Source organism: Lonchura striata, chromosome 2 (assembly GCF_050655825.1).
Source record: "Lonchura striata isolate lonStrDom1 chromosome 2, ASM5065582v1, whole genome shotgun sequence".
NCBI classification, from domain to species: Eukaryota; Metazoa; Chordata; class Aves; order Passeriformes; family Estrildidae; genus Lonchura; species Lonchura striata.
In genome coordinates, this window is record NC_140704.1 from 39,693,343 (window position 1) to 39,716,245 (window position 22,903).

At 35.5% G+C, this 22,903-nt stretch overlaps 1 long non-coding RNA gene across 1 annotated transcript in view; it reads right to left on the reverse strand.

The window, feature by feature from the left end:
- LOC146768202 (uncharacterized) overlaps positions 1-18,493 on the reverse strand; it is a 39,420-nt gene extending 20,927 nt beyond the window's left edge. The window contains exons 1-2 of the long non-coding RNA XR_014952018.1: positions 10,238-18,493; positions 5,906-5,976 (exon numbers count right to left, since the gene is read on the reverse strand). This is a non-coding gene — a long non-coding RNA (uncharacterized LOC146768202). The remainder of the gene's footprint in view (positions 1-5,905; positions 5,977-10,237) is intronic.
- Between the last annotated feature and the right edge of the window lie 4,410 nt (positions 18,494-22,903).

Consider the following 22,903-nt stretch of genomic DNA (forward strand, 5'->3'; position numbering starts at 1 on the left):
TCCCTGATAAAAGGAATCTAAGAGATGCAATATCTGAACAGACAAGAGTGGACTGTGTAAATTTTAACTTTATACTGCAATTATCATCACAATTTTCAAAGGGCAGTTTTGCTACACAAAAACATTGTCCTTATATTTTTTAATAAATTGAGGTTATATATTTTATGTAAACTACTGATGTTCTTCTAGAAGAATGCTTAAAACACAGCCTGAAGCAAATGGAAGAATGGTATTTCTGCAGAACTGTGTCAGAGAGTTAGAGAACAAGAACAAATACCTTATCAGCATCACTGGTCTGTATTTTGCAGTCTGTAATTAAAAATTTTATTCTTGTAGGTTCAATTTTCTAAGTGTCATTGTTTATGAGTCATACACAAGATTATCAACTTGTTCCACCCTAATCAAGTGTATATTCTCCTATTCACAAACCACTCATAACTGTGCCATAATAATTAAATGCTATCAGATATTATCAAAACTGTAAGATAAGAACCTCCATAACAATGCCATTTTTCAACATAGAATGACATTGGATTTTAAGATACTGTCATTTTTCCTGCATAAGAACATCCAAAAAAAATATTAATGATCACCTTGCTAAAAATAAATTAAAAGAGCCTGCATGGAAAACTGTTACAGGAGGATGGGTCGATGGGTCTTTTAATTTTGATTCATTTTCTACTTTTCTGCATCCTATTTTCTCAGATATGGCAAACAACAATAACAAAAAATAAAGCCTAATACATGTAACTTACTTGTGATAAAATGAAAGTTGATGGTGATAGGCTATTGCATTTCAATTAGCCTCCATGAAGTACTGCTGGGTTTGTCTCCTCTCCCAATCCAGTTCCTTCTCCAGCATGAGATGAGAGGTGTATAAAACATCCAGGTACTGCATCATCACATCAGACAGCAGTGAGCTGACCTACACTATGTCTGGACATGCCTCTGCATCAGGAGTCAAGCAGCTACAGGAAGAACATTGTCTATTGTTTCTAAAAAACCATTTTCAACCATTGATTTCCTGCCCTGGTATTTATGGAGTTATGCCAGCCAGCACTGCTCTCTCATCCTGCCTGTGACAGCTTGATGATGGGCAGCTTTGGTGTTACCTCACCACAGCACAGCCTCCAGCATAGGCTGGAACAATTATCCTTGACACTGACCCAAACAATACAGGGAACTGTGGCTGTGCACTCCCAGACACACTAAGGAGTGCCTGGGGCCTCCTCCTGGGATGGGGGAGATGGGGCCTGCCTCGTGGGGATTATGCTCTGGTCAAGGTACTACACCACTGGACAAAGCAGCCGTGAAGGAAAGGAGCATTCTGTCAGGAGGATTTACAGAGAATGCCAGGATCTTCACAGAGACAACACTCTCAGAACAATGCAAAGAAAAAGGAATATCTAGAGTTCACAATCAAAAGGAGCAGTGGATGAAGGTTCACAAGAGGAGGTAGGTTGAAGACTTGTAACTGCTACCAAGAGAAGGAAGGCTTTTCCTCTGACTACAGAAGAATAATTGCAGAAGATGTATAGCAACCTAGGAACAGGTGAGGAAGAACAAGGCCTAATGGAGCACCCACTAGAGGCAGGTGAGTCTGCATCAAGTGTTCACATGACAATAAGATGCAGTAGCTGATGGTCGTTTGAGGCTGGGGGAACAGAGATATTCATCTACGTTATTAACTTGATGAACGTGATGACTGTTGCTTGGATTCAGGACATTGTGGAGATACTACCAAGACTCATCCTGACCCTTGGGCTGTTACTTCTTGCTGCTCATGTGGGCACAAATAACATTATTAGTGCCAACTCTGAACACACTAAAAGTGACCACAGTGCACTGGGGTCAAGTGTGAAGGGCAGGGAACAGAGGGGGTGTTCTGAATTCTATCACTGAGGATAAAAAGCTAAAGTCAGGTGCAGTCCAGCACCTGAACATGTGCAGTCAAAAGCTTATCAGTGAGGATCAGAGGAGCAAACCAACATGGGTGACATTGTGATAGATGCCTGCTATAAACTACTCAAAATCAGAGAGAAAGTCAATGAAGCCTTTGTTGGACAGATGGAAGAAGCTTCATGATTCCAGACACTTATAGTCATTGGGGCCAATTAAAAACCCTGATATCTGCTGATGGGGTAATATGGCTGAGTGTAGCAATCAGGAGATTTCTGAAATCTGTTGATGACAATTTCTTGATGGAGCTGTAAGGCACTTTTCTAGAACTGTTCCTCTCAGACAGCCAAGAAAGAGGTGGGGATGTGAAGATCAACAGCAGCCTCTTGATCTTAGAGGAAACATCAGAGACTGGAGTTCAAAATCCTGAGAGAAGTGAGAAAGTGAGATTGTATGGTTACAACACAGGACTTCAGGAGAGCAGAATTCAGCATATACAGGGATCTTCCTGGCAAAATCTCACAGAAGGCTGCCATGGAAGGTAAAGCTTGGGAAAGCAAGGTAATCTTCAGGGACATCTCAAAGCACTAGAACAGCCCAATTCTGCATGTGGGAATCAGGGGTGGACTACACAGGAAGAATACAGGTATTGCCCAAAGGGTAGAGTTAGGAAAGCCAAACCTCAACTGAAGCTGAAGAAGTTGAAACTAGCAATGGATGTGGAAGGCAGAGAAAAGGCCAACAAAAGACAGACTACGGAAAATGTGGACCCACTAAGCAACCTAGTGAGAAACGACATGGAAAAGTTTGGGACACTTGGTCCCTCTTTTACTTCTGTTTCCACTGAGACTATTTGGCCATAAGTGTTTCAGATCTCTGAGCCTACCTGTAGAATCTACTAGCATGAGGTATTTCTATGTAGCAGAAAATACAGTGAAAAAGCATTTAAGCCAATTGGATGTAGACAAGCCCATGGGACCAAATGAGAACAGTCTGAGGGTGCTGATTCAATTGGTCAATACTGCCATGTCTAAAACGATCAAATGGAGATTCCTGTAAATGGATAAAAGCTGGATATCACAGACATATCCAAGAAAAGCAAGAGGGAAGATCCAGGAAGCTGCTAGCCAGTCAGCTTCACCACAGTCTCTGGGAAAAATAGATCAATTTTCTGTGGAAGCAATTTTCAAGCACAAAAATGACAAGAAGGTGACTGGGAACAGTGAGGATGGATTAACCAAACAGCTGTCATACCCGACTAGGATGATTGGTGTCTATGATGAGATTACTGTCTGAGGACAAAGAAAGAGAAAATTATGCTGGGAGTTGCCTTATTTTAGCAAGACTTTTGTTTGACACAATATCCCACAGTATCTAAAGGACTATAAGCTAGGAAGATAATTGGCTGAACCTCCTGGCTCAAAGAGATGCCATCAGTGGTACGAAGTCCAGCTGGTGGCTGGAAGTAGCATTCTCCAAGGACTGATATTGGGTCAGTACTATTTAATGTCTTTATTGATGACCTAGATCATGGGAGAGAATACATTCTCCAAAGGTTTGTGAACAATGAATTGCAGGGAATTGCAGGGATACATGGGGAGGGCAGTAGTCAGAGGGACCTGGACCACCTGTTCTCAGATCTGATTGCTACCTGAATAATGGGAAGGCCTGGCCAGATCCTTCTCAGGGGTGCACAGTGTTATAGCAAGAGGAAAGAGACATAAGCTAAACCACAGGGAAATCTAGATAGATCCAAAACTTGTTATTACTCTTGCTATTATTTTTAATCACAAAGGTAGACAAACACTACAGAGAGCCCAGAAAAGTTGTAGAATCTCCATCCTTCAATGCAAAACTGACACGGACAAAGCCCTGAGCAGTGAGCAGTCACATTTAATTGCATCTGCATTGAGCAGGATGAACTAGAGTCTTCCAGGGGTCCCTTCCAACCTAAAATACTTTAACAGGTCTATGTTAAAGGCACCCGAGGTAGCTGTTTAGTAATGGTAATAATATATTAGATCTATTTTTAAATCCTCAGAATATTTTGTATGCACTGTAGGAAAAGAAAGCTCTAGGGACAGTCCTGCATGTACTAAAAAGTGTCTTAAACCTGTTAACTCCAACAAACCTGATCATTTACTGTGATTTTCTTGTACAGGAGCATTGACCTGCTAACACAAACATATAACTCAACACTCCTCTTCAAAGAAAATATCATAGATTAACTTACTATTTCTAAAGCAGTTCTAAGTAAAACAGAAGTGACATGCATAATAGCATTTTTGAAAATGTTTTACAATGCTTGAACTTCTTTATTTTAATATCTTTGTTTAAATTTGCTTAAAAGTGTTGCTTAATTTCTCTAATTTTTATAACTTTAAAAATATTTTTTATTTTCAATTTTGTATTTCTTTTAATGAGGTGCAAGTTTTCACCGTTAAAAATAATTTGCATTGGGATTTTATTTTGGTTTTTTTTATTTTAATTCATTGAAATTGGGCAAAAGTTCCAAGACCAATGGAAGCTAGAAGAAATTTTTAGTAAGTCCTGTATCCATCTCCTGTGCATCTAGAAAGTATGCATGACTCAACACCAAGTAGGTAGATGTTCAACTCTGAAGGAATTTGATGGCTATGATTCCAAAACTTTCTTTAGTAGCGTAAAGATATAAAACTGTATTTTAATAACAATACTAAAGAATAGCAATGATAGCACTAATTGAAAACTTACAGTTGCAACAAGAAGCTTTCAATATTTCTTCAAATCATTATTAAGAATTTTTTTATTTACAACATTCATCTTTGAAATGTGTTCTGTTTTAGTCATTTGAAAATAACTACATCTTTTCTGTTAATGTTTCCTCATCTGTATTATAACTAAAATCTCATTATTACTGCTTTCCTTTCATGTATTTTATTCTTTCTAAAGATCTCAAAAAGCATAGGCAAAAATCTAGACATATCATCTAAGATTTAACCCATAGTAAGAGATAGTATTAAAACCAACATCCCCCTAAAAGTAATAGCAAAAAAAACCACTTTATACTTCCCACTGTTAGTAAGATATGTGGAAAAATTCTTGTGAAATGTAAAGATTTAAATATTTTCATTAAAATTAATTTCAGAACCTCTTAAACATAAATGTTAGTTCTATTATCTACTGTTGTTGCCCTCTATCTACAAGATCTTTAAGTAACTGAAACCTTTCTGTACACTAAAACATACTGTAAAAACCTTAGTTTATAACCTTACACAAACCTTTTTTGTAATGTGCTTTTTAGAGACAGAATTGAATATCTGAATGAGAAAGTATAAGCGTTTTTGTACTAAGTGGGATTTTTTTCTAAAATCAAGTGAGCTAACTAAATCTCTAATTCACTCTATATTTTGCCTTACACATTACATTATCTCCAGGAAGATATAAACATAGCTAAGAAATTTGTGATGAGTAAGTGTATCAAGTACAGGCTCATCTTTTCATCCATTACTTTTTTACCTCTGCTGCTGTGCTAAAAGAATTATAAGGTAGGGAAAAACATATTTCCATCAGTCAAATAAACAAAAAAAAATTTCAACGTGATCATACAATGATCTATAAATAATGTATTCTAACGGGGTTATTTCCTTGACCACAATCTGCATTTGAATATTACTCAGATTCTGGATTTTTATTGGAAAAAACATTATGTGTAGGGAATTAACTACAGCACCGATACTGTTAAATGTAAATTTCAGTACTGAATATAAAGTCTATACTGGCTAAATGAATGCCCTGACTATACTGGTATGAGTTTTCCAGTTCCATGTGTGGATGGAGATAACTCTTTTTAAACTCTTTTTTCAAAAGAGATAGCTCTTTTTCTCTTTAAATCCAAAGATATTTCCTATTCAGAGACAAATACTGGCAGTTGCTAAAGTCTGCAAACTGTCACATTATCTCTGCTGGAAGCATACAAAACAAAAAGATCTTTACAGCAGGATGTCGAAATAATATGAGTAATTACCTCTTAATGGTAAGTGAGACTTTTTCAGAGTACAGTCCTTCTGGCACAGGTTCACACACAGCCCCTACAATCTGGAAAAAAAAAATCTAGAGTTTATTGAAGAAAAATATTCCAGTATTTATTTGAGGATCCAATATGGTAAGTGTTGTCCCTTGAAACTATCTGATGAGCATTACATCATCAGCTCTAAGTTGCAGAACAGCTTAGATGCAGACTGTCTCTTCCAGTCAGGTTTCCACATTAGTGTACTGTAGATTAAAGTCCCACAATATTGAACAAGCAATTTTTGCAATTAGAATGGTAAGATAGCAATCCATACCATGATAAAAACTTGTGCTTGTTCACAAGCTACACACATTAGAGTTGAGAACAGTTTATGTGTCAATAAACTGAAATGTAAATTCTCTTGGATCATGAGAACACATGCAGAAATAACTGGGTGGTTGATCTGACAAATGTGAATACTTTAGTTGCCAGGGAGGGCATATTGGTGCTGTAAACTGGTGGGCTCAGACTGGCCATCTGTTAAAGGATGCATCTGCAGCCCAGACATCAGCCTTCTCTCCATGCAGCTCACCCTTTACAACTTCAGGACTAGAGAGAAAGCAATGCAAGCCACAAGTGTTTTATTAATTCACCTAGAAGTAGGCTTATTTCATTAAAAAAAAATCAACACACCCAATATTTATTTACTCACTACAACATAATTACACACACAATTACCTTTAAAAGGTTGCATATGTGTCATTTACCAGCCAAATTCTTTAAGAGGAAGTACAATGATTAGACTTTAAACTTCTGCTGCACTTCTTCTCACAACACTAGGGGTTTATATTTTGTTCACTTGTCCTTTCCACTCACATTGTCTTTGGTCCTACTATCACAAATGAGCTACAGCATTTAGAACTAGTTTACAGTGATGACATTTCAATAAAACAGACTAGAGAACACATAAGTATGGCACCTCACCTCATAGTTCAGATGTCAGAAAGATGTGAATATAACTCCTGCATTTAGAATGATAATGGATATAGTTCTGCTATTAATGTAAGTAAATGAACTTGACTCGTATAATTTTCATCCTCTTAGAACTGCTGCAATGCATTCCTTGTGAGGATGCAACACGGACACTCAACAGACAGCCAAATGATAATACAAAAAAAACATTATAAAGATACATTTTAAAAAATGGAAGAAGGCTGTGGCTTCAGTTTTTACTTCCTTTGTTTAATTTCCTCTGTGCTTTTCATGAACCTGGATGATAACAATTTACACTAGTAGGTGTATTCTGATGTTGGAGTTCAAGTCTTACCAGTAAGTAAAGACCATATCACAGAATGCATTTGATTTTTTTTTCATTCAGAGATAGGGAAAGATACTTGACTTCTTTCATCTGTAAAATCAACTTGAAAACCAACTTGATTACCTTTTTCCTTCAGGTTAGAATTTGGAGCCACTTTTTCTTCCTAATTGTACTACTGATATCTTTGGTAAAATGCCTTATTTTGGTGCTCAGAGGTACTTTGTAAATTCAATCAATGATGATGGAGAATATCCGGCTACTATATACAAAATGTAGATTTTTAAAATATATGGGATGAGGTCCCTAGACAAAAGATAAATTACGTGACCTTGACAATAGAAAAATCAGAAAAGAGGTCACAGTGCAGGGAAGTGAGACTGACAGACCCTTCTGATAAAATTATCAAACAAGATACAGATTCTTGGGTCAAACCTAATAAGCAATTTTCTTTGAATCTTGCTGCTGCTGTTACATAACTATGAGTGGATACTGAATATTGTGTTAGAACATAACAATATTTTTGTAATAACACTGTCTGTGAAACTAATTCATTAGATGTCTTTGTGGAAATTTCCTTTTCATGTATTAAAAGTGTCTACTAGAGTAAACATTAATACTGCAACTTATCATATAGATGGCCAGCTCAAAGAGGCAAAGCCCCTATCTTAGTGAAGTTTTAACCATGCTCCTAATCAGAAAAAAAAATCTGAATTCAATTTTAGTCTTTTGTTCTAGGGATAATTTTCATGTACAGAGAGATCGAGTTAAAAATTATTATTTTAAATTACTAAATTATATTAAAACACCAAACTGAGATCATTCAAGCCAAATTTATGTAACTATGCAAAAAGCTGTGTAGCAGCCACAGAAAGAATAAGCTGAATACAACTGAGAAAGAAACAGAGGCAACCATGACCTGGCCTACAGCATCTTGATTCCTGAAGAACAGGGAAAAATCTTGCCTGATGTCCAGAGCAAACAGCAACCCACCAGCTGGTAACTTGGAAAAATCATACTATGATTTGGACATCATAGAAAGAATACAGTGCTGACAGGGTTATGGTTTTAGCATGGTTTCACACAAATGCACAGTAACGGAAAGTTAATGAAGTAATTTGTTCTGTTTATCCATGCTGAAAGATTTCTTGTTCTAAATGCTTATTTAATCCCTCTTTTTTTTTTTAATCAAATGGATTTGTAGCAGAATAGTATTTGCCCTTTTCTTCCAGAACAAAAATCTTAGTCAGAAATCTCAAACATTAAGAACATTAGGATGACCAATACCTTAAAAAATACTGTCTCCTGCTTAAAAATTACTTTAAATTACTGAAGCAATGTTTATTTAATGTGATCATGAAAGTTTTACAGAGAATATAAATCCCCTACTTATATGATGCTATGCTTTTGTGGCTAATTAGTTCTGTAATTTAGAATTTTAAATAGGATTTTCAAATATTATTTATTTACTTTTCAAGGGATGTAGTAAAATCCATCACCATGTTCTACAGGCTTGCCTCACCATCTGCTAGTTAGAAGTGTGGGTGGGGTACAGTAGTTGTTGACTAGCAAAACAGTTCTGCAGTGGATTTGCATGTTTTGGATCCCCACTGGTGAGGGATGCCTGGTTCTTGTTCCTGTACACTGCCACCCACCAACAGGAGGCTGGTGGGAGCACATACGGTTTGCCTAATTCAGAAGACAACTGTGTATAAACTGTCACTGTCTGGTCAAGACCAGAAAGAATATGTGGAACCAGTCTTACTCACAAGCACTGAGAATTTAAGCATTAGTATGATTTTTTTTTTATAAATTGGTAAAGGCAGTACTCATCCTTTAACTTTCAGCTGAAGATAACTCAATTGACTGAAGCCACACAGCAGTACTAATTAAATTTTTAGCAAACAGATGTCTACATCAAAAAATGCATTCAAAACAGAATACAGAAAGGTGGAGCCCCTAAGAGATTATAAAGATTTTAATTTCTATTGCTCCAAGGGCTGAGCTTACTGCCACTAAGCAGCAGTACTGATGCTATTAGCCACAGCTACTAGAAGTGGCAGCATTTAATTCTTGCAGCTCACATATTCAAGATAATAGCTCTAGTTTTCATCTAAGTTTGAAAATCACTGATGATTTCCAACTTATATATTCAAGCTGAAAAAGCTTACTCCAGCATCATTATGTTAACTGTAAGAGAGTCCTTCACTAAACAAATGTCCATAGCAAATGCAAGACTAAATTCTTTTAAATGAAAGACATAGAGTAATATCCACAGAATAACCATCCAAATTCTCAGCATCATTTAACAGCCAATTTTATAATTGTATCTTAGAAAGGTCAACATGCTAGCACTGCTTTTATTCTTAATAATAGAATCCTCTATTACCATGGCCTCAAAATGAGCCACCACTTAATCCAAATAGTTGTTTTTCCTTCTGAACTCCTTTTTACAAAATTAAGCAGCTATTTTAAATACAGAATAAGTTTTCCATACTACACCACATTTATAATTAGGAGTTAAAAAAAAACCAATAATAACCAAATATTGTCAGACAGTGTTACTTGTAGAACATCAAACACATTAACACATTTAACCAAATAACCTCTAGATGGCCTTGGAGATTGTTTTGCCATCAAGCTTTCAGTTATAATTTTGCTAACTGATGTTATTTTACCATTGTTTTTCTCCAAGAACACTTTAAACAGATATTTAAATAGACTGTATCTAAGTCTGCTACATTTGCACTACCACATAGCTATATAAAAGATGATTATCCTCACTAGATTAGCTTGTGTCCACATTAGTTATTAGTGGACAGAGTTGCCAAAATTAAGAAAGAAGTCCTAAATTTGGAGAGGGAGGCAAAGAGGAGATGAGGGAATGATGTTTTCAAAACAGCATTAATTTTCTAGAGCCTCTGAAGCTTCTAAAGAATGTTATCAATATTTTCAGGCTGACTTTACATGGTACACAACCAGTGAAGATTTCCCAAGATGCACAGAACTTTAAAGAGCCACTCATGACTTACCTTGGTGCAGTGCTCAGTGGTGCTTCTAACAGGTGTAGGAACACTCTGGTGTATGGCATCCTGCAGGAGGAGGAACACTTTTAATTGAGGCTTGGTTTCAACTGGACAGTTAGGAATTAATGAAAACAGCAGTGATTCTTCAAGACTGAGTCCTAGAGAAGGTGGTGGTTATAATGAAAGGCTAAACAAAGAATCGTCTGCCAGTGCTGAGGATTTTAACAATGACAGTTATTGCTTTTAGCTTTTAACATAACTTCAATTAATTACTTAAACTTCAATGGAGATTCCAGCAATAGGTATTAGCTATACAAACACTCATGCCTAGAAACCATAACTATTTCAGGAAACAATCCAAGCTGAAAATAGCTGGAAAGTAGCAAAAATCCAATATGCTTATCCCATTCTTCCTTACCTAAGGATATTGATTCTTTTCCACTGTTGGAGACAGGACAGTAGGAGAGAGAGTAGACAACCTTGCCATAAATTATCAATGGGGTTTTTTTTTGTTTCCTTTGGTCCCAAATGCTAAAAGAGTCTCTGCAGCTTCTATTAACTTCAGGTAAGTCAATATCTTTGTTAAAATACCTATATAATAATACTCACAATGGATAGCCTTACTACTTGCTGGCAGGACTCACTGAAGCAAAGCAGAGAAAGGGATTTTCACAATCTTTGTACCTATGACTGCCCCAATTCACTATAAAAATGAAACCTGCTACTCCCTGGCCCAGATAAAAAAGGGATGTATCCAGTAGTGTCTTGAAAGTCTTCAGAGGTAAAGACTACACAACCTTTCACTTCCATATTTGACTGTTACAATGAAGAAAAAAAAAATCTGCATCTATCAAGCTAGAATTGCTTCAGTTTCAATTAATGTCTATTTACTCAGAAAAGTTCCAAGATGACAAATTTCATTGCAAAAAAAGAGAAAATAGTTGTATTTAGATGCCATTTCTAGGTTTCTACAAACTCAATTTAACCAAACTACTGCAGGATAATATGTGAGTATTTGGAGACTACTGTGAAAAAACCCTACATTTACTCTAGAATCAGTCCTCTGAGTCACGGAAAGAGAGGGGAATAATACAAGGGGAAGAAAGGGGGAAAAAAGAAAAAAAAAAAAGCACCAGCATAATCCCAAAATAAAAAATAAAAAGGCAGTGGCTGCATGCCACAATTTTTCTCTGGTAGTTTGCTGCAAGCTACAGATACACATTCATTATCATACCTTCATAATTACCACTAAAACCAATGGAAGAAGAAACAGGAGCCAAAAAACTGACAGTTTCAATAAAGAGGTCCTGTGAATATTGCTGAAAGCTATTTGCATTTCTCACCCACATAAAGAATTCAACACAAGCCTTTTAGGGATATTCTGTCTATCCCTTGAGTGATGAAGCAGGAACAGGATTTTCAATCACTAGTTAAAATTTTACCTTCACAGTTTTCTATTTTGAAATGGAAAAAGTATGGCCAAGTAAGTCTATAATAATTTATTATGTTGTTGTCTAACTTGCTACCATTTTTCTCCATACAAATTATGTTAAATATTTTTTGGGAAAAAATAATATACATATAATTTCTTATTCACAAAAGATGTTTTTGAAGACATTCTAAACTTCTACTGACACTTAGAGAAAAATTCATCACTTATTCATCAGTTCCACCAAGTTTTAAAATGTACAGGGCTAGGGAAGAAATTTACTACCTTAGATGGCAATTATACAGTGTGATAAATCCTTGTGCCACCAGGTGGGAAATGTAATTTTTAAATGGATAAAGTCAGCTAAGTGAGGCCACTGTCATGTGTATAATTGCTCTCTCATCAGTGTAATCTCAGCAGTTTCACTTCCTAGTCCAACCATTGCCTGCCTCTGCCCAGAAAGCTCTGCTATATTCATATAATTTCTTCTATAGAAAGGCAAAACCAATCCACAGTCAGTGACAGGCCACTAATAACTGTAGGATACAGCAGACTGCATAATGGCTGCCTTATGTTTTCACTAATATCTTCAGAAAAAATACCCTAGTTTGATATGGCAGGATGCTTTTCACTGCAAACAGTTGTAAATTTGTGTAATCTGTCTCAATCTCAAATGTTAATGAGCATTGAGAAATGCATAAAAACAAGATCCCAGTAATAAACAAGTGTAAATTTCAGCTACACTGCTGTTGATCAACAATTTAGAGAACTCACAAAAATTAACTTATTGCTTCCTTTCAACACAATTCACTACCTCTCTATTTGAAATAGTCGAGAAGTTTCATAATTTACTTTCTTGGGTTTTTTATTCTATACTTGTGAAAATAAAGATAATGGACATCCAGTTAACATTCAGCAACAGATTTGTATTCCTTTGAATTTACAAACCTTCAAGCTTGTATGTGTGCCAACTTTATACGATATTGCTTAGCGATGCCAAACATACTAATTTTGAAAAATAACTTATGGTCTCTAGCATTGTAGTACAATATTCTTCTAGAACACATGAAAAACTGCCACCAACTCACTTCTAATTCACCCTTGTCACATATGAATATAAATCAAATGACATTTTTTGAAGGTTTATTCTATTGTTCTTTATTCCTATTGCATTATTAGACAAAACCAAAGAAACAAATACATTCTTCATACCTAAATCATTAAATACGCAAGGCAAAAGCATGTTCAGAGTACAAGGTCCTCTTTCCAACTCCTAAATGCAAAGAGGCACTTGTAACTGCTTTTTTCCATCAAAAACTTAGACCATATATGAAACTAAAAGAAGAAGACCACAGCAGCCTCACATGGGGTAAGTTGTTTAGGCTGTATATTCAAAAGATATTGAAAGCCAAGATGGTGTCTTGCTTCTGCTGCTCCCAGACATTCTCTTTCACCAGGCTCTGATCTCCTGTGCCAGCACAAGTACTTCTACAGCTGCTTTACACATCAAAGACCTAAAATATTTTTAAGCCAGCTCAGTTCTCTAATCTAGTTCATCATTATATGTTTACATAAATGCTTCAGTTTGCCCTGGAGTATGGCTGGTTTAGGTTGGGTGGTTGTTGTCACAATTGGATTTTTTTGGCTTGAATCATTTAATTGACAGAGTTTATATCACAGCCTCAAAAATAAATGGTACTGGCAGAAGTTTGGGAGTTGTTTTTTTTTCTGTGGAAAAGAGATACCACATAGAACTGCCAAGAAGTCAGTTTTAGAAATATAAAATCAGCTTTCACTGAAACACAACTTTCAGTTTTACCCTTAGCTCATAATGCTCAACTGAAATGCTCTTTTACCTTTATTAAGAAAAATTAAGTCAATCAAAATATAGCTATACAAGAAAAGGCATAAAAAACTTCAGCATATCTATTATCAGTTCCTCTTTCTGGGTATAAAGCCTATATAAAAAAGCTGCTGAAAGGAGCAGAAGAATATTATTGTCAGGCCTTGTTTTCATACTCAGAAGACCAGCAAGTTATATTCAACTACTACACATTCTCCCATCTTTGAACTCTACCTTTTCTGAAAGAGTGCACATCTCTGGCAGACAGATCTGTTTTTTTCTGTGTAAGTGTTGTGTTTTGGCAACTTTATACTTGTACTCCTTTCACACATGTGAACTTTTAGTACTAGAGAAAACAAATGCTAAACCTCAGCCCTTTCTGAATTTCATAGAGCAACGCAGCTCATTGCACAAGTATCTTCTTAAAAACCATCTTTAAAACTGAAGGATGTATTTCACAGATGTTCCCTGATTATGCTTCCCAAAGGACACCCATATTGAAATGTTGCTATGTTTGAATACAGGAAAACAATATCCTCCAAGAATTCCTGGGTATGGCAATTGTGTACTTGCTAGGACACCACTTGCTAGGACACATTGGCTCAAGTATGAATAGCAGGTAGAACAAAGAAAGAATTCTCCTAATGTAATATGTCATAGGTCAAAAACATGGGAGACATCAATATGGCAACTTCCTGAATATGTGACTATGCCAGAAACAGTGTTACTAATCCTATAAATGCTTAATTTGGCAATGTGGAACAACAAATTCAACCACAACCAAAAAACCCCAAAACAAACACAAAAAAAAAACCCAACCAAAAAAGAACCCACAAAACCAAACATGACAGAATCTGTTTTACACTGTCTAAACTAAACTAAATTCTCTACAACTATGAACATTCTCATTGATTTTTACATATATTTGTGTGTGTATGTCCTTGTGTGTCTCAGTATATACGATCATGCACATATATATATATGTGTATTCATATATACACAGTACTACTGCTCAAAGATGCATTTTGGGTCTCTAGAATTTTCCAGACAGAATGTTTCAGCTCAGAAACAAAGAAGTTTGGGAGCACTTACAGGGTAAAGTACTATTGAGTTACATTGACTATAAAAATTGGGAGAACTCTTAACATAATCCAAGGGCCCAGGACATAACATTTAAGTATCTATTACAAGTAGACCACAAATACTAGCATTTCATGGGCATTTACCCCCAACTGAAGCACTTCTATACACTTAAAAAGTTACACAAAGTGCTGTTTTGGGCTGATGTGTATTTAATTTCCTTCACAGTGGCTGGAATGGGGCAGTTTTGGGTTTGTGCTGAACACAGTGATGGTAAATACAGAGATGTGTTTTTTATTGCTGAGCAGGACTTACACAGAGCCAAGGCCTCTTCTACTTTTTGTACTGCCATGCTGGAAAGGAAATTGGGAGTGCATGGGAGGCTGGAAAGAGGCAGAAAGGGACAGGTGACCCAAAATGACCCAAGGGATATTCCAGACTATATGACAGCATGCTCAGTATATACAGAAGGAGGAAGAGGGGGACATTTGGAATGACAATGTTTGTCTGTCCAAGTAACTGTTCATGTGCTGGGGTCCTGCTCTCCTGGAGATGGCTGAACACCTGCCTGCCCATGGGAAGCAGTGAAATCATTTCTTAGCTTTGCTTGCATTCACAGCTTTTGCTTCCCCAATTAAACTGCCTTTATTTCAAACCATGAGTTTTTCAGCTTTCACCCTTCTGATTCTCTCCCCAACCCCACTGGTGGCTGCATGAGGCTTGCTTGATGGCTGGGTTAAATCATGACACAGATCTATTGGCAACATTTTTTGCTCCTCATCAGGATAGGGTGCATAGGCATATTGGGAAAATATCCCCTAAAGACACAATTCAGTTTGAATTTGGCCTTCTCAACTATATACCATATCTGTTGATCTGGAGAAAAAACTTGCTGGAAGTCAGTGTGTAAAAATACTATTCTTTCTAGGCCTTAATTAAAAAAAAAAAATTTGTGTCAAGGACAATTTTGAAAGCCTTACAGCCTCTATTTGAAAAGGTGATGTTTACATTAAGCTGATTCTTTCTTCAGTTATCTTACTATTACTAAAGAATGTCACAAAGTATCACTTTTCACACAGTAATAAAATACACTTATCTCATTAAACTCAAAATGTGCACAGCTGTTTCAACTTTTTTATGCTTCTGAATTTTCAAGAATATTATATGCATCTTTGAGTAAGTTATAAGAACAAATCAAAGTACCATTAATTTGTAATTTAGTGTTCCAGTATTACATACAGAACAGAAGCTTAAAACAGAAAAACATTAAAGTTCTAATTTGTATCTATTATTCCTTCAGAAACAACACGGAGCAAGATGAAGTATAAAACAACAAGAGGAAGTATAAACCATATTCTGAAACTTACATAAAACAAAATTTCCTTTTGAAGTGATTTTTTATTCATATTATCATAACCAAGCATCACTGCATGGTCCACACATGTGATGCTATACCATTTATACAAAAATACCTAGCAAATTGTCAAGCTGTCAGTTTTAAAAGACAAATTGCAAGCTGTGGCAAATGCTATCCATACACATAAAAACCTGAACCACTCATATTCTAAAAAGGTACTCCTAACATGCAGCTGGTAGATTCTTCTAAGAAGAGTTTCCTTCCAAGTTGAGATGTTTTTCAGTGAATTCATATTCCAATTTCCTGTAAAATACTTCAGTAACTGCCTTAAGTCTGTAACTGTATAAATAGCTCATGAAAAAAAAAATCCTTTTATCTATGGAACAGAAATCTGAACAGTTAAAAAATGGTAAAGGATTTTCCCTAAGATATATGCTTTTTGGAATAAACTTAATTCAGTGCCTTTATCAGGCTTAAGAGCTGGTTAACCAAGCTTATTGAAAAATCGCATGAATATTTACATTTTAGAGGGAGACATGGAAATGCAAGTATCTGCAAAAAGACAATACAGCAACTCTAAAATAAACGGGGATCTTTGATAACTGATTTCAAAGCAGGTGTCAATTTCACCTAACCTGAAACTCCTCTAAGAGATTTATGGTAAGACCCCGCTGTAGCAAATGAAGAGAGATTGACACATCAGGTGGTTGATTCATCTCATCAACTAAACGTAACTGTTTAAGGTAGATGGGATTAAATTCATTATTGGAATGCCCATTTTTTTTTCCATTACTTTCAGTAATCATGACTTTGAGTAATCTAGCTGCTTGACTTGAGCAAGATGCCCAGCTTTTAAATTGCTGCATATAAGCAAAATGAATCCCAGCCACACAGAAACTTGCTTCTGACAGAAACTTGTGTCTCACAGTATGAATTAGATGACTTTGCAAGTATTTGGATTTGCTGAAAACTAATATACAAGAAAATTAACTAATAACAACTCTCCTGCCTATCAAACACATTCATTATGGATTAAATGGAAAAACAAAAACAACTAGGAAAAAAAGCAGATACATGAAAATTTTACCTGAATAAGATGGGGACTTCTTTGTTTTCTTTTGCATAGAATTTAAAATTCTCAAATCTAAATAAAGTCTGTTGATCCAGATTCCCCCAACAACCATCACCAAAGTCAATAGATGAAATAAGCATGCAGGCTCATAACATAATAATCTGTAAATATTTTTATTGCATTTTTTATTAAAATGCATTGCTTCCTAGCTCACCTACAAATATCAACTGAAAAAGTAAGGTTACATGGGAAACTGAGCAAAGACTAAAGAGAAGGACGGAAGATATTTGAGACACCACCTCATTCTGTTCAGCTCACTGCCAAGCCCCAGGAATGGGCACCCTTGAGAAATAGACCAGAAGCAAAATAAGACACAAAGATGGAACGGTCACATGATCCTGCAATGTAAAAAACATTTAATCCCACAGTTTTCTTCTCCAAATTCTCTCTAAAAATCCTTTCCAGGATAAGCTAAAGCTTTTATAAATTCTTCTTGAGATAGGAAGTCGAAAGAGAATCAACATACACATTAATCGGTAAATAATTATCAACAAAACCTACTCACACATTACATATCCTTCTTCTCCCAATTTAATAACTTGGCACATTACTTTCCATAAAACTACACAGACTACTTGTCTGCAAGTGGGATCACATAGTCATTAACGCTGTACTATCTAGTCATAAAATCATTTACACCCTTGCTTGTGTAGATTAAATTGTGGAGAACCTAGAGAGATACTGGGCAGTAACCCAGGAAAATTGCTTTCTTCAGCAGAACAGATAGCAAATGCAGACATATGAGTCTGTCTGAAATCACACGGTATTTAAATTCAGACTCTTTCAGTTGGAATAGATAGAACAAACCAAGGAAAGCTTAAGTTTGAACAATCCTTGATAGAACTTTGAAATCCAGCTTCTGTGAAAAAGCAAGCAACTGAACAAAGGCCACACCAGAAACTAAACCCCAAGACCCACATGAAAAGAGCAAACAGCTTTTACAGATCATTAAAGAAATGGTAAAATAGAAAACAGGCTCTTTAGGAAACATCCAAGACAGCAAGATGGCACATAATGGCACAAGAAATTCAAACAGCACACTATATACACTGCAAAGTAAAGCAGAACAAGAAACAGTAAGATTTAGAAATAGTAAGGATTTGCCAAGATACTAATACAGCTAACATCTTGAATATAGAATAGAATGGGAAAGGCAGAAATAAACTCACCAAAACTATTCTAAGTCCTGCAGTTCAGATGTCTTAGGAACATGGTTTATCTTAATGTAGATCATTTAACATTACTTAAAATAAAAATGAAAGAAGAATTCCAGCAAACAAATGCCAGTAACATTGGACTAAAAGACATTTACAAGATGATAAATTAGTCTGGTTAAATGACTAATCTTATTCTACTAAAATTATTCATTCATTATCTCTTCCAAAGAGATAATAATATAATCATTATTATAGATTAAAATAATTACTGTAGAACTTATATAAGTTCTACAGAATAACTATTTCCAAGAAGGACATTGTTGATTTAATACATAATGTATTATGGTAGTAGAACAGTACTTTTTTCCTGAAGATAGTGGTATAAAGTCACCATGTAGCCTATAAAATTATTACGTGTAACACCCCACCCTCAGCATTAAAGTAACTCTTTAGAATCTGCATCAGCACCACTCACTTGATAGAAAAGAAGCACAGAAAATTGTTTTTACATTCCCTTTCATGTAAACAACTTGTGTTATGACTTTAAGCTACTTTCAAGCAAACTCTACACAGGAAAGGAAAAATATATAATATGGACTAGTCCATGTTACTCATAAAGTGGCTGCTTTACTTTCAGTCCAAGATTTTTTTTTCCTTTTTCTCCTGTCTAGTATTAAGTTATCTCTTATAGTGAAAATTGTATAGTTGCCACTGGAACATTTTTCTGGAGATAAATATAGATATCTTCATGCTTTCTAACTTTGTCTCACATAATTTCCAGTTTTACTCCCACGTATAATGCTGTCTCACACTGGACATGATATTAAGTACATTTCAATTGTCAGGTGACAGTAAACTAGACAATCTTCTTATTTAATAAAAACTATATGAAATTAAATCATTTGAACATCTTATTGTAAGGCAGTCTCTCTCAAGTACTTATAATGTTCTTCCTTGAGGTTTATCCAGGTGTCTTTTTAGTCACCGCGTGCCCACAATGAAATGCAATGTTCTACACAGAGCTGTCCTGTGGGTTACACACATATTGCCTGCCTGTCCAACCTATATTCTCCCTGTGGATTCCATCTCCAATTGAACTGGACTTTTTGCTGACACACATAAACTTATGTCTACACTACAACCAAACTTTCATGTATTTCATTGCTATCTTTCATTCTCAGAGTAAACACTTGTATTAAACAACTTTCAGAAGACCCTCTGGTAATAAATTTTAAAAAAGTCAGTATTGATATACTGAAAGGATTATTTAACTTTTGTTACCTTTCTATTCAAATCAGCAAATCCCCTCCAGGAGCCATCTGTTCCATGAATGGCAAAACTAGCACAAGACCAGTTGTCCAGTAGTTTTCTGTTTCCCCTCACCATTACACAGTACCTTCAGTTCCCTATTCTCTTGGTTACCTAAACACACCAAATTGCTGTTAAATGACAGCGTATACTACAGCTTATTTTGGAAATTTGGAAAATTTTAGCGGAATTTAAAAACTTTTCTCACCAAGATTGAATTGTTTCACTACTTGATACCCATCACCAAATTTTCACAAACATCGAAAGAACCTAAACTCTCAAACTTGCTTGAAATTGGTGAAATGTTTCAGATTCTATTTTTGGAGGAGAAAAGTATTGTTGGGAAATCTCATAATCAGTTTGCCCATATAGCATAATAAAGGCTAAAAATAAAGTATTTATGAAAATACTCCCTCATCTTAAATTACCTTTCCCAAAACAAAACTACTTTAAGTAAGTGAAAATATTATGTCACCACAATAAGCAATACAGCTACTGCAGGTCACTACATGAGAAATCATACCAGAATATTGATTTATGCAATGCTCTCACAAGAAATGGTTATAAACAAAGTGGTGATCACTACTAGAAAAGAAATCTGGTTAACATAATGGTATACAGAGAGAGTGTGTAGTCCATAAACAGAAATAAAGATTGAGGAATATTTTATCCTCCACAGCAGAGAAGAGTAAAATAATATCTCAAATTACCACTGAAATGGGAGTTTCCTCAAAACACCACAGCAAGAAAACTCCCCAACATTGGCACAAAAAGCTAAATAAATAAATAAATAACAATGTTTTGTGCATCATTTTTCTAACATTTAAAAACAATTTTGTTTCATAAAGACCAAGTTAGCTCGGCAACTAATGTAGAACTTTCTTGTCTGCTTCTTAATTACACCTGAGGGATCTACTCATAGTTTCTCCACAGCTTTTAAAGATCAGTCAAGTTCTCAAGCAATTATGATGGATTCTCTATTCTATCCAATCTCAAAATTAACTTAATTTCCCAGAGTTCATCTAAATTGTCTCTATACATATACAATTATATACATCTCTTGATCTGCTGGCAATATATCCACTCTTCCTAAATCACAATCCTTTTTTTGAAACAAAGAAATGGAAGGTATAATTGAAAGGAAACATAATTCTCTATAACCATAGACAATCGCTGTGTCTTTTCTGGGAAAGCCTTTGAGACAGCACAATAATAAAGACTGTCATCACTAACTTGGAGCAGATTGTTTGCAGTGACTTATGAGCTGGGAAAAGACTTCAGGATTCATTACCAATTCCCTAAAGCAGTCTATTCCTCAACTTTTAATGTATTAAGTTAAACACATCCATTTAATATATTTGGTATTCTAAACACACACATTGCTGGATTTTTTAGTTCAGAAAGATAACCAATTAAAAGGGATTCAATTAGTGTGATAGTAGAACACAACCTTGTATGAAGTAAAATTAAAAACCATCACAATTACAAAGCATAATTATATAAGCCCCTCTCTAAACAAAAACAGTGTCTGCGGTTATTTTATGATGACACAAGGTTTGAAAAATTGCATTAGCAAATTGATTCAGTCAAGCCCAAATACAAACATGTTTGGTACATACAGTAATCATTTATCTGAACCATTCTGCATAACATTGCTTAGTCAAATTTAAACAATAAGCATCAAATGCTACTTTTGACATTTATTGTTTTGTTTCTGCACTATATTGTCCACTCTAAGAAGGGTGGGTTGCATCTCATCCTACTTGAAACTATTACCTACCTGCCAATTCAGAAGAAAATAATTTCTGCCATTCTAAGATGATAACAATCTCTCACATCTCTTTCTCTTTTTGTTTTGGGAGGTTTCTTTGTGCATTGATAGGTAGGGAGTCCTAATTTTTTGATTTTTAATAGCCTTTAACATCTACTTAAGTCATACAAAAAAGCCCCACTAAAAAAGTCTAGTCAAAGCACGGCTTAAGCCTATAGGGTCTGATTTCTCCTTCAAGACTTGTGCTAAAATACTCTGTCAGTTCATCTTATTCCTTGTGAACAGGCTTTCAAAAAGCTCACTGTCACACACAGAACTAACCAAGCACCTTGAAGGTGGCCTCCAGTGCATGGTGCTGTTTGCAAAGCCTGTTTAGCATTCTTAAATTATTATGACATTGGAAAGACTAATATCTTAGCTTGTCATTTTAAATATTACTCAAGCATATATTTTAAATACAAAGACAACTGTACTGTATCCTTGCTCTCTTTTCTGACTGCAGACAGACAAGGATCACTGCTTCCATGATTTTGCCTGTGGAGTAGAACTGACAAGTAATGTCCCAAAAGACCACTTACTTGAGAGACTGCAAGATGTAAGGGACATTTTATCCTCAATCCTGCATCCAAATAACTGGGTAAAGAGGTAGAAAAAGACCTGCCAAAGTTCTAGCTCTGATATGAACTTCCATGTACAAAGACAGGGTATGAGAGTAACAATAAATATAGTATAAGCAAAAATTATATTTTAAAAAATATTTAAATCTATAGAACACTACTCTCAAACAAAAATTTCCTACAAAATATTAAAACCCCAAAAGATATCATTCAACCAAATAGACATCTAACAAAGGAAAAAGAAGAAATAAATGTAGATGGGATAAGAGAAATTACAATTCAGTGAGCCTGAGGACCATGGAAGCATGGTTTTGGCACCTCTGACACCTCTATTTCTAAATCGGTGTTTAAAAGAACAGAATAAATTCTCATCAACAGCTTCTCTTCCCAGTTGTAAGTGAACAAAACAAATTTATTATTTCAGAGAAGCTGAAAAAGATGACAGATAACTAGTTACACCAAACTCTTATGATACTTTATATATCCAAACTATCACTCATAGATCCAGTGTCACTCAGAGACTGTGCAATGCTTCAGGAATATTTTGATAATCAATTAAGGCAGCCTTGCAATCCCCTTACCTTTGGTCACTAAAAACTATAATCATTAGTCTTCCAAGGTATGTGACTTGAATACTTAACATATTACAAGGTCTCACTCTTGAAGCCATTTTAGGATTTAGGGATTTCTAGGGAATGAGTCTCAATCATTATCTTTCTGGTACTAGGAATTCACAAGCTACAATATCAAAAATGGCAAAATGAATTCTGTTCAACTGCCAAATGCCTGAGTTCTTGACTCACCCTTAATTCAGAGGAGCAACCAGTAGCTCCCCTCATGGCTTGGACCTTTTAATTAGTTATCATAGGCTGCAGGCCAAACATTCTCACAGGTGTAAAGCCTTCACATGTGGTGGTGGTAATTGATACTGTTTACATACACCTTTTTATAATTTAAACACATATTTCCTTATCTGTA